Source organism: Apium graveolens, chromosome 9 (assembly GCF_009905375.1).
Source record: "Apium graveolens cultivar Ventura chromosome 9, ASM990537v1, whole genome shotgun sequence".
Lineage (NCBI taxonomy): Eukaryota > Viridiplantae > Streptophyta > Magnoliopsida > Apiales > Apiaceae > Apium > Apium graveolens.
The window spans coordinates 78077758-78094866 of NC_133655.1; positions in this window are offsets into that span (position 1 = coordinate 78077758).

Sequence of the window (17109 nt, forward strand, 5' to 3'; positions counted from 1 at the left end):
CCAAGAAACTTCTTACCTCAGTGGGTGTTCTCGGTCTTTCCCAATTCGTAATTGCCTCGATCTTTGCCGGGTCCACTTTGTTCCCTTCATTACTGACTATGTGTCCTAAGAACTGAACTTCCTGTAGCCAAAACTCACACTTCGACAATTTAGCATATAACTTCTTTTTCCTTAAAATCTCCAAAGCTATCCTTAAATGTTCTGCATGATCCTCCTCCGTCTTTGAATAGATCAAAATATCGTCTATAAATACTATAACGAACTTGTCCAAATATTCTTTGAAAATTCTGTTCATCAGGTCCATAAACGCTGCTGGGGCGTTGGTCAATCCAAAAGACATCACTAAAAACTCGTAATGCCCATACCTTGTTCTGAAAGCTGTCTTTGGTATATCTCCTGGTTTGATCTTTAGTTGATAATATCCCGATCTTAAATCGATTTTAGAGAAATACTTGGCTCCCTTCAATTGGTCAAACAAATCATCAATTCTGGGTAACGGATACTTATTCTTGATCGTCAACTTGTTGAGCTCCCTATAGTCGATGCACAGTCTCATGCTTCCATCCTTCTTCTTGACAAATAATACCGATGCACCCCACGGGGATATACTGGGTCTAATTACTCCTTTCTCTAACAGCTCTTCCAATTGCTTTGCTAACTCTTTCATCTCAACGGGCGTCATTCTATACGGGGCCTTGGATACTGGTTCAGTTCCAAGTGCTAAGTCAATTGCAAATTCAATTTCTCTATCTGGAGGAAGTCCTGGTAACTCATCGGGAAATACGTCTGGAAATTCATTTACAACTGGAATATCTTCAAGTTTTGCTGGCTCCTGACTTCTGTCGATCACATATGCTATGAAATGCTAACATCCTTGTCGTAGTAACTTCTTGGCTTGAATCATCGTTAAGAACTTCTTTACCTGCTTCTGTCCCTTGAACGTTACTATTCTTTCGTCTAGCATTCTCACCATTAATTTCTTATTTCGACAATCTATCTGAGCATCATGCTTAGATAACCAATCCATTCCTAATATAACGTCAAATTCTCCTAACTTAAACGGTATCAAATCTACACAAAACTTACTACCAGAAATCTCAATCTCACAATTCCCATAAACTTGGTTAACAGTTACACGTTCTTGATTTGCTAATTCCACAGTCATTATTTTATTTAAATACCCAACTGGACAATTTTACTTACTAACAAAATCTTGTGAAACAAACGATCGAGTTGCTCCCGAGTCTATTAACACTTTGGCACATAAAGAGTTCATATTAAGCGTACCTGCCACGACATCCGTATCATGGATCGCATCCTTCACCGACATGTCAAAAACTCTAGCCCTCGGAGTCTCATTCACTGTTGGGGTAGATCCCATAATCCTTAATGCATTACTAACTGGGGCTGGTGTCTTGCAATCCCTGGCCATATGTCTTGGCTTCCCATATTTAAAGCATGTAAATCCAATGGCTGGAACCTTCACTGCTGGATTCCGGATAGGCTGATCCTTATTCGCTGGCTCTCTTGCTGGCTGATTTTGGCACTCCCTCGAGTAGTGCCCTTTCTGGTTGCATTTAAAACATACCACATTCAACTTGTTACAAACTCCTCCATGCTTCTTTCCACATACTTGACAATCTGGAAAAGTTAATCTCAACTGATTCGGCTGATTCACATTAGCTGAACGATTGCCCTGGCCTCCGTCTCCTGCATTTTGTCTCCTGAAATTAAAATTTCTCCCTGGCTGAAACTTGCCCTTCTTAAAATTTGGAAACTTCCTTGTTTATGACTGACCCTCACTTCCCTCAACTTTCCTTTTCTTGCTTTCCTTTTCTTTCTGGAACATCTCACTCTCTGTCTCTGCGATCATAGCTTTCTGTACAACCCCGACATAGGTATCCAATTCAAAAATAGCTACCTTCCCTCTGATCCATGGCTTCAAGCCTTGCTGGAATCTCTTAGCTTTCTTTCTATCAGTATCAACATACGACGGCACATACCTTGACAATTCCTCAAACTTCCCCTCATAATCTGTTACCGACATGTTCCCTTGCTTTAATTCTAAAAACTTCAGCTCCATTTGATCCTGAACAAACTGAGGAAAATACTTTTCTAAAAACAATTCCTTAAACCTTTCCCAAGTAATAACATCTGTGCTTTCCAATGTTTTCACCATTTCCCACCAATAGGTGGCCTCATTCTTCAGATAGTAACTTGCAAATTCAACCTTCTGCTCCTCTTTCACTTTTACCAAGGCGAAAGCCTTCTCTATTTCCTTTAACCACACATTTGCTTCAATTGGCTCTAAGGAACCCTTGAATTCTAGTGGGTTTACTGCCTAAAAAGTTTTGAAAGTTACCTGGGGATTGGTCTGTCTCTGCTGTTGTTGTGCCAGGTGAACTGTTTGTTGGGCCAAGATTTGAAGAATCTGGGCTATTGTTGGGTCCATGAGTCCTGGGTTCACATTCTGGTTTATATCATTTTGGTTGTTATTGTTGTTGTTGTTGGTTTCTTCATTCTGGGTGTTGGTGCGGGTATTTCTTCTGGGAGGCATTTTCTGTAAAGAATCAATCAATTTATTTAGCTTTTGAATCAAATCTTTGTATAAAAGAAAAGTTTTGTGAAATAGAAATATCTCTTTTTGAAAAAAGTTGTAACTAAGTAAATTGCATGCTTCTTTACAGAATATAAACAGTTATGGAAAACAGGGTACATGGTATCACAGGATATACTGGTGCAATAAATAAGGTAAAGTAAAACAGGTGCAATAAAATAAATGACAGTGTTGGAAAGGAAAAGGTACTGATATATAGATCAAAAGTTTTAGGTAGTACAAGCGTAAAGACGCTTCAAAAGTAAAAGCAAAAAGGGTACAATAACCTACTCACTAGTCAGCATCGCTAGTCTATAAATACAACTCAAAAGTCTTCTGATACACACTACACACTACTGTCCATACTATATAACCATAACAACACTGCTCAGCATCTCCATCTCAGAATTTCTAACTCAGCTCCAAGGAAACTCTGGTCCTGCCAGCCTCTCGAAGTCCTCCATCACTTCAGTAGCCCAGCCCAGCAGTGCATCAGGGCCTCTGCCAGGTAGTGTAGCTCCATGTAGCCTAGCCTCAAGAACCCTCCGTGTCACATGAATCTCCTCTCGAAGCTCCCTCACACCATGATCAACATCTGTAGTCCTAATGATATGTTGTAGCTCTCTAATCTGAGCCAACAAGGAATCACGCTCCAATAGAAGAGCCTCATACCGGTAATAAGGAACTGGGGGCAATGTAGACTGAAATGGGGCACTCGCTACTGAATGCCCAGTGGAATCTGAATCAGCTGGTGGGGGTCCTCTGACAGATGGCCTCATGCCTGGAGGTGGAATAGCCTGCAATGGTACGGGCTGCAACACCGGTGGAGGTAGAATAGCCAATGCTGGTGGAATAACAGGACGTGGATCCGATGCTGGTGCTCCAATTGAAGGCTCTGAGTGATCAGCTGATACGGGAATAAAAGAGTCGGCCATCTCTGCTATCTGAAATCATATCGTAATATAAGAATCTCGTACCATGACGCAAACTATACTAATACCGGTTATACCATAACACTCAACCTCTCGACGTTCTATCATCCTATACCTTACTTCTAATCATATCCCTCTACCCATTCCCGTCAACCTAGGCTTGTTAAGTGACTTATAACCTGTGGCTCTGATACCAAACCTGTGGCGCCCTCCAAACCCGGGTCAAAAGTTTGGGGTCCACACACACACCTTAATTATAACCTGCTTATAACAATAATAAAGATAATAATAATATATACAATGACCCTACTTACCAATCACCACGGACCGCAACAGGTTAAAGTATGCACACAAGCCAAACACACTAATATATTACAAACCGTTCAAATCCCAACTATTTTAAATTCAAACTGAGTATTAAACATTATTACAAACTTTTACAAACTTAAATTATTCCAAAAGAAGCCTACTAGCTCAGCTTTCTCAACCTGAACCCCTAGCTCTCGCGCTGGACTGGGGATCCTCTTTACCAACTGGTTCCTTTTTAACTGGAAAGAATATAAACAACATCGCATAAATTAGCTAACTAGCTCAGCAAGTCACAATGACAAAACTGAGAATAATGATCATCAGGTGAATATGTTTATGATATCAAGTGAACAATGGATTATGATTTAGAATTGGATATTATACTTTTAATTTAAAAACCAAGGTTAGGCTGCTGATCAGTCACGTACTAACCCCGAGAAAGGAACACAACATTGCTCTAACTACTGGATCCAAGGCACACATTGGCCTAACTTGACCATTATATGGTCTGACCACGAATCTGGTCCATAATTTTATAAAAACAATCCAATTCTAACATAATAACAGAATATGCAATAATAAACAATAACCGAAATCATTAACAACAATAAATGTTTAACAATGAAAGGGTTTCAATCCTTGTAAGGATCAATAAGGCAATTTAAAAGCTTGGATGCTGGGTAATGAAAGAATTGGATAAAAAAGGAATCAACGTTTCAAGGTTTCAAGGATTCGGTCTTTTAAAGTATAAGATACCATGGGTTGAGTATATAATAGTTCATTTCAGTGTTTGGTATTTAGTTTGTATGTATTTGTAGAGTAGTATCGTAGATTTGTGGTTCTTGTTTGGGTATACAATAATCAATGGATTAGAAAGAATATAATTCATGGCTCAAGGACAATAACTGAAATCAGGATTTAGGTTTCTGTACTTCAAAGCACTTGCAATATCACAGGATTATCAAGTACTACAATATCTCGAGAAAGTTCAGAACACTTGCCTGGTATTAGCTTACTACACTGCACTCGCTTCCAATCACAACTATTTTACTCCTCAACTACCTGTTTCCCTTTCCTACGTCTTGCCTCCTCTGCTCACATATCATAAGCATCTATCAATAATTTACTCATAGAATTCTATTCAACACATACTTCTATCTAACCTTCGTTTTACCCAAATCCGATTAACGGATTGAAAGTTATGCAATAATCAAGTAAACACCGAATATATAGACCGATAGTCAATTAACAAGTCACATGTAGCACATAATACATCACGTAATCAATGATATATTATTTATGAAGAAGTCTCGGGTCATAAATAGGCTTTCTGGTATTTAAAATGATTTTTAAAACATTTTTCGGAATTAAAACGGGTCGTTGGATCAATTTCGGGTTAATAAACAGGGTTCGGTTGGCCCATTCTGGCTCCGAAATAATTTTTAGAATAATTATCGAGCCTTGAAAATAATTTAGAATAATATTTTAAAGCTCAGAACTATTTTTCAGAATTTTTAAATCATTTTTAAATAATTAAATCTAATTAAATAACTAATTAAAATAAATTAATAATTAATTAAATCAATTAATCAATTAATTTTCGAATTAATTGACCAATTAATCAATTATAAATTAACTGAAATTAATTAACTAATTAATTTAGATTTATTTGTGAATTAAAAATAATTTTCAAAATTAAAATAATAATTTTTAGAATTTTCAGAAATTAAAAAATGAATTTTTATAATAAAAATAAATGGGAAATATGATTTTTAAACATTTTATAAACGAGAATCCTAAATTTGCAAAGTCTGGAAACTTCAGGGACCTAACTGCATCGTTTTCAAAAGTTGGGGTACTAAACTGTAATTTTCCAGCTCTTCGCCGGAAAACAGTCGGGTTCGCCGGAGAACACGTTCCCGGCGTCCTCACCCTACCAACACCTCCAGATCACATCTACACAACATCAGGAACACAACCATGCAATCAATTCATCTTAACAACCCCTGAGTTGGCCGGAATTTGGCCGTGAAGTTTTCCAGTTTCCGGCGAACATCGGAAAACTTCAAAACACAACTCCCTTCTCTACAGACCTCGTTGGTTCATGAAACTTATACGACTAGAATGCAAATTTCTCAGAGAACACAACCCACTATAATACAACATCAATCTATCACAGAATAAGAAACCCCCAAATTTCAATTAAGAACATTCATACGGGTTATAAACCCTAATTTTGAAATTCGAAAATCAAACTCAAATTTGAACATATTATTGAACTCCAAATCAGACGTATGACATATGAAAATCATCAGGAAAACAAGCTCTACAACATGCAATCATCAAATCATACAAACAACCATCCGAACAAAAATTCATATTTTTAATAAAATAAATTCAAAAATAAATAAATTTTTAGAAAAATAACCTTGATTTCTGCAGTGAAACAAAGCTCAGAATCTGATAGAACACTTCAAATCCTTCGTTTTGGTTACTCAAGCTTTGAAAACAGAGATCGGTAACGCCTTCGTTTTGCTGTTTGATTCTTAGAACAGTTTTAAGAAATTAGGGCTTTTCTCTGAAAATTATATAATTAACTACCTGCAAATGATTTTGATACGAAATAAAATACGGTAAAAGGCTATTTATAATTATGGAAAATTTGTATCCCGTTGGATAATTCCGGATATAAAACGGTACGTTTATTTGTAAAAACTGATCCAAACGGTATCGGTTTTCGAGATAATTATCAAAATCAGTACAATTTGTACTGCGGTCTTGGTCTCAGCGCCTGGTTACACGTATTACGAAGTGATAATTGGGATAGTTTAATAAAAAGCTCCCGTTTATCGAAAATACGGGTTTTATTGATTTACCGAAACGAATATTGTATCGAAAATGTTACGCCGGGACCCGCGCAGGACAAACCATAAGCCGGATCGAAAAAGTCGAAACATGGAATATGCTCGGAATATTACAATTAGGTTAGGAAGGAGTTCTCGAAAGAGTTTCGGGTTCCAAAAACGTAACAACGGTTGACGTCGGTTGTTTCCCGTTTTTATAAAATTGATTTTAATTACCCGGAAAAAGATTTTGGAAATTTCATATGATTCTTATAAATCCATAAACCAACATAAAAATAATTAGGAAGATATGACAATTATCTATATTTTATTTTGGACATATAAAAATTAAAATACTCAATTAATATTATTTTTGAATATTCAAGTACAGATAACACTTAACAATTAGTTCACAGAATAGATACTGAACACACATAATAATTATATAATAGCAAAAATAATTACACGATATATCCCAGATATTACACAAACTGTTATAGAGTATGTTCCTAACTTTTGAATCCTTAAGCATTGATGCCTTTTCAATATCTGACCATTCAGATTTTACTTTCCAGATACAGTGTTCAGGAACAGTTGGTGTCTTGGACACAAACTTCTCAAGATAAGGAGGTCCTTTGGTGATGATGTCAATATATGCATCATCAATAGCTTGAAGGAACATCAAAATCTTTACTCTTCATGTAGAGTAATCAGCTTTCTTCAGGATATGAATTTTCATATTTCATGCTTACGTCCAGACATCTTTGATCTTTTCATATTAAGAATTAATTTGACTGCTCTAATACCACTTGTTGCCTAGTAAGGTAAATTGTTTAAGGGGGTTATACATATTTAACCAACAAATCAATTTATCACAGAAGTAAAGTAATGATAGTAAAGAATAGATGAATTAAATAAAAGTTTATATTGATCCTTAATGAATTGTTACAAAACTCTCTCAAGAACAATATTCTTAAGAGCTTCTAGGTTATGAATAATACTCAAGTTAAGCACACCATAAAGTGATAACCTATTCTATGTTTATATATCACAGACCTACACAATCAATCCCTATTAATTACAAGATATGTTATAGTATAAATTATCTAGTTTTTATACTTATCTAAATCAAAAATTACGATCTTATAAATCAACATATTCTGATTTATTCTGAGCTGTGACTTATTCGGTCATATCCCGACAGTCCTCAAATCCTGATGCATATGTTGACTACATAAGATCCTGACGCTTGACAAATCCTGACTGTCAGACAGATCCTGACTGGCTTCACATCCTGACGACTTTGTCAGATCCTGACTCCATAGCAGATTTTGATTTCCGACATAGATAATTTCTAGCATTCTATATTACAGACCCCCAATCTCACACATACACACAAACAAGTTATAGCCTTAGAAATGATGTATAAAATGTAATATTCTTTTATTACAACTCAAATGTACTATACAGGATCTTGATCAATAATTCATAACCTCTACATGAAGTTACAATAATTACTACTAATATCTTATACATATCTAAATACTCTGGCCCACCCGAGATAAAGCTACAAGGGCTTCTCTGTGACGTCCCTCAAATCCGGGAGTATAGATTTGACGTCATCACACGAAAACCATATTTTAAAACACTTTTAAAAACCTGTATTTTTGAAAAGATAATAAAAATTCAAAGAATTTAAAAACTTGAACATTTGAAAAGAATTTTAAAAGGAAAATAGTTTAACCCCCTAAAAATAGGATCGCATACAGGTTACAGCATTGAAATTAAAATCAATCGTTATTATCAATAACAACATCTTTTACAATATCAAGTCATCTTCGATAAGAATTTTCACTATTACTTTTTTTTCAAACCTGATTTACAACTGAATCCCATTAAACAACTCTAACTCGAGCCTTCTTCGACAAATTCCCTGGATACCTTTTTTGACCTCTGGACTACTTAACCACTCATGCTCTTCGTCTAGTTTTAACCTTAATTGCTCTCGAACTCGAGCAACTCATCTTTAAGCCTTTCTGAAATGGTTATAGAAGGGTGAGCAACAATGCTCAGCAAGTACCAATATAACAACAACATTTCGGAATGATTTAATAAGAGATTCACAATCTCAGGGTAGTATATAAAAAAGTCATCAATCTTTGTATCAATTGAAAACTGGGAAATTCAATCATTCAGAGGAATTATTGAATTGGACTTATCTCATTTTAACTAAAATCAAAGGTTAGGCTGCTGATCAGCCACACACTAACCCCGAACATGGCATACATCCATGTTATCTATACTGGATTCAAGGCATGCATTGGCCTACATTTGACCATGAATCTGGTCTGACCACGAATCTGGTCCACATATTTTATAAAAACAATCCAATTATAATAATTCAATTCAATAAAAACATTCATTTCCATAAACATGATCATAATTAACAGATATAAAATATTTAACTAAAAACAACATTTGCATTTGATAATCAAATCATATATGACAAGAGTTTCAACCTTGTAATAGCAAAGGTTTTTGGTATTCATGAAACAAAATCAAGTATTCATAAGTGTGTATTTGTTGAATGAAAGGTATTTGATGATTTTGAAGTGGTATCGTATCGGGGGGTATGTGTTCATAGGATAAGATAAGATGTTTCGCTAGGCAAAAAGGAATCATGGGTTTTATTTTCAAAAGTAAAGGTTTACCAGATGTAGTTCACAGTATAAACATGACACCATAATTTTTACAGAAGCATCACAATTTATGCAACATTTTTGAGAAAGGAATTTTATGGAACTTGCCTTAAATTCATTTCTCAACTCACGGCTCAGTCTCGTACTTTATACTTATAATCTATGCATATCAAATCCCCCATAACCTCTGACTATTGTTTGTTTACAGCACATCGTTGCTTCCTCAACTTGTTCCTTATTTACTTTACGACATTATTTGACATTCTGCACGTCTTCAACATTGCACGTTTCGTCTAGATCCTTTACGAGAATAACACAATATTATAATCACTAAATAGTCTATCGAATTTAACTTATAACTATCAAACCCCGTATCTATCCCCTTCACACATATCTATCACTTATACTAATACACATTTAACACATAATCACAAGTGAACCTATATAACCTTCCTGACTTACCAATTATCAGTTAACACATAATCTTTCTTTGACTTCATCTTATGGTCAAACCATTTTAAACATGATATTCAATAAATCAATGCTTGAACAAATCCTATCCGAAATTCGACATTATCTCATTTATTTATTAGACTATCCCCCTGTTATTCTATTTCAATCAAACTGAATTCCAATATCAATTTGAACACTAGATTATGTTAATCAATTTACTTATCGCATTCTTAACATAAGAAATAAACATATACTTCATATATTTATTAATTAATACAGGATCAGGTCACATACAATCACATTATGCATATCCATTGACATGTACGCACATTTCTGACTCAATCATTTTACTACAAAATATTAAAATAGATACTATAAGCTTCTAACCATTTTTTGGTTCGTTTGGATCCGAATAACGGACCAGAAGATATAATTTAACCAATTTTATAACACTTTTATCAGCATATAATTCATATAACATGTAAACACTTATTCCACGTATCACATAATTCATATAACATATAACTCGGTTTATTACAACATTCGACTTGGTACGTTTAAAACTGAAATCAGGTCAAAATACAACTCTTTGATAGTTACGCGACTCAGAAGCGTTTACAAAATTAGGCGATCTTTCAAAACGAAAGATTTTATGTCTTGAAAGTAATTTTAATAGAAGCAAAATATTTTTCTGAGTCTAGACACATTAGTTTCGTATTAAACGGATCAACGGTCTATTTATTATGAATAAAATAAGAATAATTTAATTAATAATAATATTAATTGAATTTGAAATACCTTTATATAATTTTTAAAAGCTCAAAATGATTCTTAAATCATTATTTAGCTTAATTATAAATAATTACATTTAATTTAACTATGTATAAATAAAATAAATTGATTAAATGAATTAATCCATTAATTAAATTATAAATAATCAAATAAAATTAAACTAAAAAATTCAATCATTCATAGGAATTATTGAATTGGACTTATCTCATTTTAATTAAAACCAAAGGTTAGGCTGCTGATCAGCCACGCACTAACCCCGAACATGGCATACAACCATGTTCTCTATACTGGATCCAAGGCACGCATTGGCCTATTTGACCACGAATCTGGTCCGACCACGAATATGGTCCATATATTTTATACAAACAATCCAATTTTAATAATTCAATTCAATAAAAACATTCATTTCCATAAACATGATCATAATCATAGTTATAAAACATTTAACTAAAAATAACATTTGCATTTGATAATCAAATCATATACGACAAGAGTCTCAACCTTGTAATAGCAAATGTTTGGTATTCATGAAACGAAATCAAGTATTCAGGAGTGTGCATTGGTTGAATGAAAGGTATCTGATGATTTTGAAGTTGTATCGTATCGTAGGGTATGTGTTCATAGGAATGATAAGATGTTTGGCTAGGTATAAAGGAATCATTGGGTTCATTCTCAGAAGTAAAGGTTTACCATATGTAGTTCACAGTATATGTGACGCCCTCAATCTCGGGGTTAGGAAATGACGACTCACACACCTTTAATCTAATAATTAAATAAGCATAAACCCCGATTAACTACCAACAGGATCAAACAGGATAAAGTATGAGACAAGATTACAACTATCAACCATAAAATATAACTTACAACCCTAAAATAATATAAAATAAACATAATTGATTACGTCTTGAAACCGACAGATAACCCATTGTATCTTTACAACTCTCTGGCTAAGCGCTTGCTCACTCAAAAACACCACTACCTGCTCTGGCAACCGGAAGCCCTCAACACGATAGGGACCACCAGGTACGCTCTTACGAGCAGTGCGCCTAAGCCTGGCCATCTTCTTGCTTAACTGCCATGGTTAGATTAAAACAAAACATATGAGTATAAAACTCAGCAAGTAACTATTAAGCAGTTCTACGATATAAAAATCCACAATATACTTTATCAATCTCAGGGCATTCTACTTCATCAGTTCTAGGTGGCAGATTTCTATCTTTTGGGTTAAAAAAGGGTTATGAAGGATAAATTTGGGGCTTTCAAGGAACAAGGCTCAAAGCAGGGTGAAAGTCGACATTCATCACAAATCATTATCGGGATCTCAAATGATCTTTCAAAAAGGAAAGCGACAATCTTTTCATTATAAGGAATTAGTTATATGATCAACATAATAAAAATCAGGGTTCACAAGTTATAAGCTGCACAATATCACAATCAACTCTTTTCAAAGCAATATAAACCATTTCATTTTCAAAGAATCAATTACTGAGTAGGAAATTTCAATTCCTTTTTAAAAATCAATATGGAAGCCTTGATTGGACCACTTCATCTTTCATTTCATTATAATACGGGTGATCATCCCGTATCGACCTCCATCCGGTCATTAAGGTACCATACGGCATAATTTTAGCCTTAAACTAGACTAGCCCCACTAGCCTCTTACAATGACTGGACTAGTCCCACTAGCCTCTTACGTCCCAATCCAATCCATCAGGAATTCGTTTGGAAAACCTTGAGTTGGAAAAAGCAGGTTTTGTAAATTCATTTTATCATTACCAAGAATACGAAATCATTCGGACTCTTTTGAGTCGAAACTCATTCTTAAATCAAACTTCAAGAAATCAAAGTTAAGGAAATGAATTAAGGATAAGCAAGGTGCAATTCTAGGGATTTTGAATCAATAATAACAAGGTACTTAAATTAGAAGGATCAATATTTGTTTCAAGGATCAATAGGAATATGGTGATCAAGGAATATGGTATCATTACAAGGGGTTCGTAAAGGTAATTATAGGCTTTATAACAGTTCATGGTATAACAAATATCTTGAACAGGAAAGACAGGTTACCAAAGGGTTGAATCAATAAGCTTATTAACAACAGTTTTACAAGATCAATGACAAGGTATCTCAAACCATTAACAGGGGTTCATTATCTTAACAGTTCAATACTCTGCATGGTATGAACAATAGCCTCTCTATAACCATTTACACAAGTAATGAGAATTACTTGCCTGAATTCGCTTTCCAGAAGGTTGAACTACTACCACCTAGTATACCCTTCCCTTTCCTAGCCTGAATGCCCTCCCGCTCCGAATCTACAATAAAACCAACACCTTAATCAATTTCTCAACTCTCGTTCCCGGAACGATCACTCAATATGATAGCTTGAGTATACTCTTGATTTAAATATACGAGTATAGCTTATACACATATGCACATAGCACATAACACATTCCTTTCTCATAGCCTTTATATCTTCATACACTCAATAATCAATTTGTACTCGCTTAACCTTAGCTATTCTTTAAATCACACTATTATTACTCATACGAGTACTTGATTTATTCATAACTAAATCTTTACGACCACATATTTATCACTTGTAGTTCTTTAATAACAAACCACTTAATTTCCTTTTTCTTTTATTCCTTCATTCGAAACACAACAACCACAAATAATTCACATATCTCCTAGAATTTCACATGCAATCACTTAGCAAAGTAATGGAACCAAATCAATCGCTTTTATACTTACATTTCATTCGGCTTTAGTCACAAAATACAAACAAGTGTACTCAATTTCAATTACACATAATCTAGCACAAATGCAAATCACAAGAGTCATTTACGCAATTAAACTTCATCCTTTTTAATCAAAAATCCGAATCATAATCACATTAAGAATCGAAAATCAACACCTTCTTTTAATTATCAAAATTCGAACACAAACACCATCCAATCATTGTTATGCAACCAAGTTCTCACTAGCCACTAAGATAATTAGCATATAAACTCACAAAAATCAACTTAATTCTCTTTTAAAGCATAAGACCCATTCATGTTTTTCAAGAAATCACACATGCAAAGATCAATCTTGTCATGCAAAGTTTTAAATCACAATTTAAGAACCAAATAATGACATGCATCACTAATTCTTCCTCTAAACCGCATGCAATCACATTTTCATTAATTAAGCTTAGTTTACAGTAAGAATTTAGTCACAAAAATCCAATTCCCTTTTAGTTAGTTCAAATGTCGAACCAAAGATTAGCATGAAATAATAATTTTTACTACTTCTAAACCATTAACCATACTAATATCAACACATGCAACAATCAAAAGAATAAGCTTTGGTGTAGTAGAGCTCAGTGTTTATATCATCACTCGCCATCGGTTCACCAGAGTTCATCACCGGTGGCGGTGGCCTCACGGTGGTGCCCTCATTCGAGGGTATCCTACCATAAAACCTCCGATTACTTCTAAAATTCACAACAATAAACACATACAAGACATTATCACCATAAATTCACATTATCTTGATTTTATAAAACAATAACTCGGCATAGCCGAACTTACACACACGCACACATCTGCATGTAAGTATCAAACTATACATGCAAGTGGATCAAAGCTCATATATGGAACAAGAATGAAATTCTATGGAAGAATCCATAAAAATCAAGTGAAGAAGAGAGATATACCGAGAGGAAGAGAGAGAGAGAGAGAGAGAGAGAGAGAGAGAGAGAGAGAGAGAGAGAGAGAGAGAGAGAGAGAGAGAGAGAGAGAGAGAGAGAGAGAGAGAGAGAAGAGAGAGAGAGAGAGAGTGAGAGAGATGAGAGAAAAATGAGAGAATGAGAGAAAGTGGCCGGGTGGAAAAGAAGAGAAGGTGGAGCAAATGAGTTTCTATATATTCTTAGAGGGAAGGGGCATTTTAGTAATTAACTAATCCCCTTTTATGTTTGATTAATCCTTTCTTTTTACTTAAATAAGATAGAAATCGAATATTGAATATATCCCTCTCGGAAAGTCGAAAATTATTGCAAATGAAAATTTTAAGATGTAAATCTCGAAATTAGAATTCCAACCATTATTCATAATAAACTTTTGAGCGTACGGTTGATTTTATATGATTTTCACAAGTTCGTGCTAATAATAGCATTTTATCACATAAAAATCAATTTATAATGCAACGATCACCAAATAAATCCGTCCATCATTTTTAAAAAGTCTCTATGAATATCACAAAGATAACAGAACAAATCTCATGCCTTTATCTTACTCAGATAATTTTATAAAAATGTGTGAAGGTTAAATAAACCTTATTTAAATCAAATAGTTCCCTTAAATCCATAAAAATGTCAACAGATCACGTAATCATGCATACAAACAAGCAAACACACATACGAACACATCACAACTCATTTATGATCATAAAATTTGTCCTTCTTTAATTTTATTTCTTTCTACGTGTACCGGGTCACGTTTAGCCTGACGGCCCGACGCTCAGCGTTTCAATTACGCTTCACAATATCGTTATCGACTGACAGGTCATTAGAACACATTACTTTACTCAAGCATTTCATTTCACATAATAACACATAGTTCATATTTTAAATACCTTAACCCCTTTTTAGAACGGGTTCCGTTCTACTTGACGGCCCGACAACACAGCTTAACTCCTAAGCTGACTCTTTAAATTGGAACGCTTTTATTTACGCTCCTAAATTCTAATATACAGTAAAGACAATTAACCATCACTTAATCACATAATTATAATCACTTCACATAAATCACACTTTATTTACTTAATTACGTCGTAAAATTCTCAGTCGTCACAATCTACCCTCCTTAAAAGGATTCTGTCCCCAGAATATAGTCTAAGCAAATAGACGGGGATACTTTTCTTTCATTTCACTTTCTAATTCCCTAGTTCATTCTTCTACTAATAGATTTCTCCACAACACTCTAACTAGAGGTACAACTTTATTTCTAAGCGTCCTCTCCTTACGGTCCAAGATTCGAACTGGTTGTTCCATATAAGACAAATCCGGTTGAATTTCCACTGGTTCTAATTCGATCACATGGCTTGCATCAGCATTATACTTTTTCAGAAGAGATACATGAAATACATTGTGCAGATGTTGCATTTGCGGAGGTAGCGCTAATTCATATGCCACCTTCCCAACTCGTCGCAGTACTTCAAATGGTCCAATATACCTAGGACTCAACTTCCCTTTCTTTCTGAATCCAGTTAAACCTTTCCAAGGAGATATCTTTAACAAGACTTTATCTCCAGATTCGAATTGCACATCTTTTCGTTCTTGATTTGCGTACTTCGCTTGTCGATCTTGAGCTACAATTAATCTTTTTCGAATCATTTCTACCTTTTCCTTTGTTTGTTGAACTAGCTCTGGGCCAATTAATTTGCGCTCACCAACCTCGTCCCAATATGTAGGGGACCTACATTTTCTTCCATACAATGCTTCATAAGGCGGCATGCCAATATTCGCGTGTTAACTGTTGTTGTAGGAAAACTCAATTAACAGCAAATGATCGTCCCAATTTCCTTTGAAATCTATTGCACAAGTTCGCAACATATCTTCAATTTTCTGAATTGTCCTTTCTCTTTGTCCGTCATTCTGCGGATGATATGTCATACTCATTTTCAGCTTAGTTCTCAAATGATCATGGAATTGTTTCTAAAATCTCGAGTTAAACCTTGGATCTCTATTGGACACGATAGATACAGGAACTCCGTGACGCATCACAATCTCATCCAAATACAATTTGACCAACTTTTTCAATAAAAACCTTTCATTTATCGACAAGAAATATGCTGACTTCGTCAACCGATCGATTACCACCCAAATCGCATCATGATTAGGCATAGTTTTGGGTAATCCTACCATGAAATCCATCGCAATATATTCCCATTTCCATTCTGGTATATCCAGTGGCTGAAGCAATCCGCTTGGCCTTTGATGTTCCGCTTTGACTCTTTGACACGTATAACACTTACTTATCCATTCCGCAATTTCCTTCTTCATGTTTGGCCACCAATAACTTTCTTTTAAATCCTAGTACATTTTTGTACTTCCAGGGTGGATTGAAAATCTCGAGTTATGCGCTTCTTGCAAAACCTCGTGCTTTAGTTCCACGATATTAGGTATCCAAATACGTGAGTTAACACGGTATATTCCTTTTCCATCCTTTTGAGCTTTAATTTCTTCTCCTGATAACTTATCATTTTCGCGTTTCATCACTTGCTCTTGACAGCATCGAATCTTTTCCAAAATTTCGGGTTGAAATGAAATCGCATATATAGCTTCACCTCCAAATTCTGGAGTCCGTACTTCTATTTCCATCCTTTCAAAATCCTTGATCAGTTCTCCTGATGACGTATACTCAATCTTTCCTTGCGACTTAGAGCATCTGCTACCACAGTTGCCTTTCCAGGATGATAGTTTATCGCACAATCATAATCTT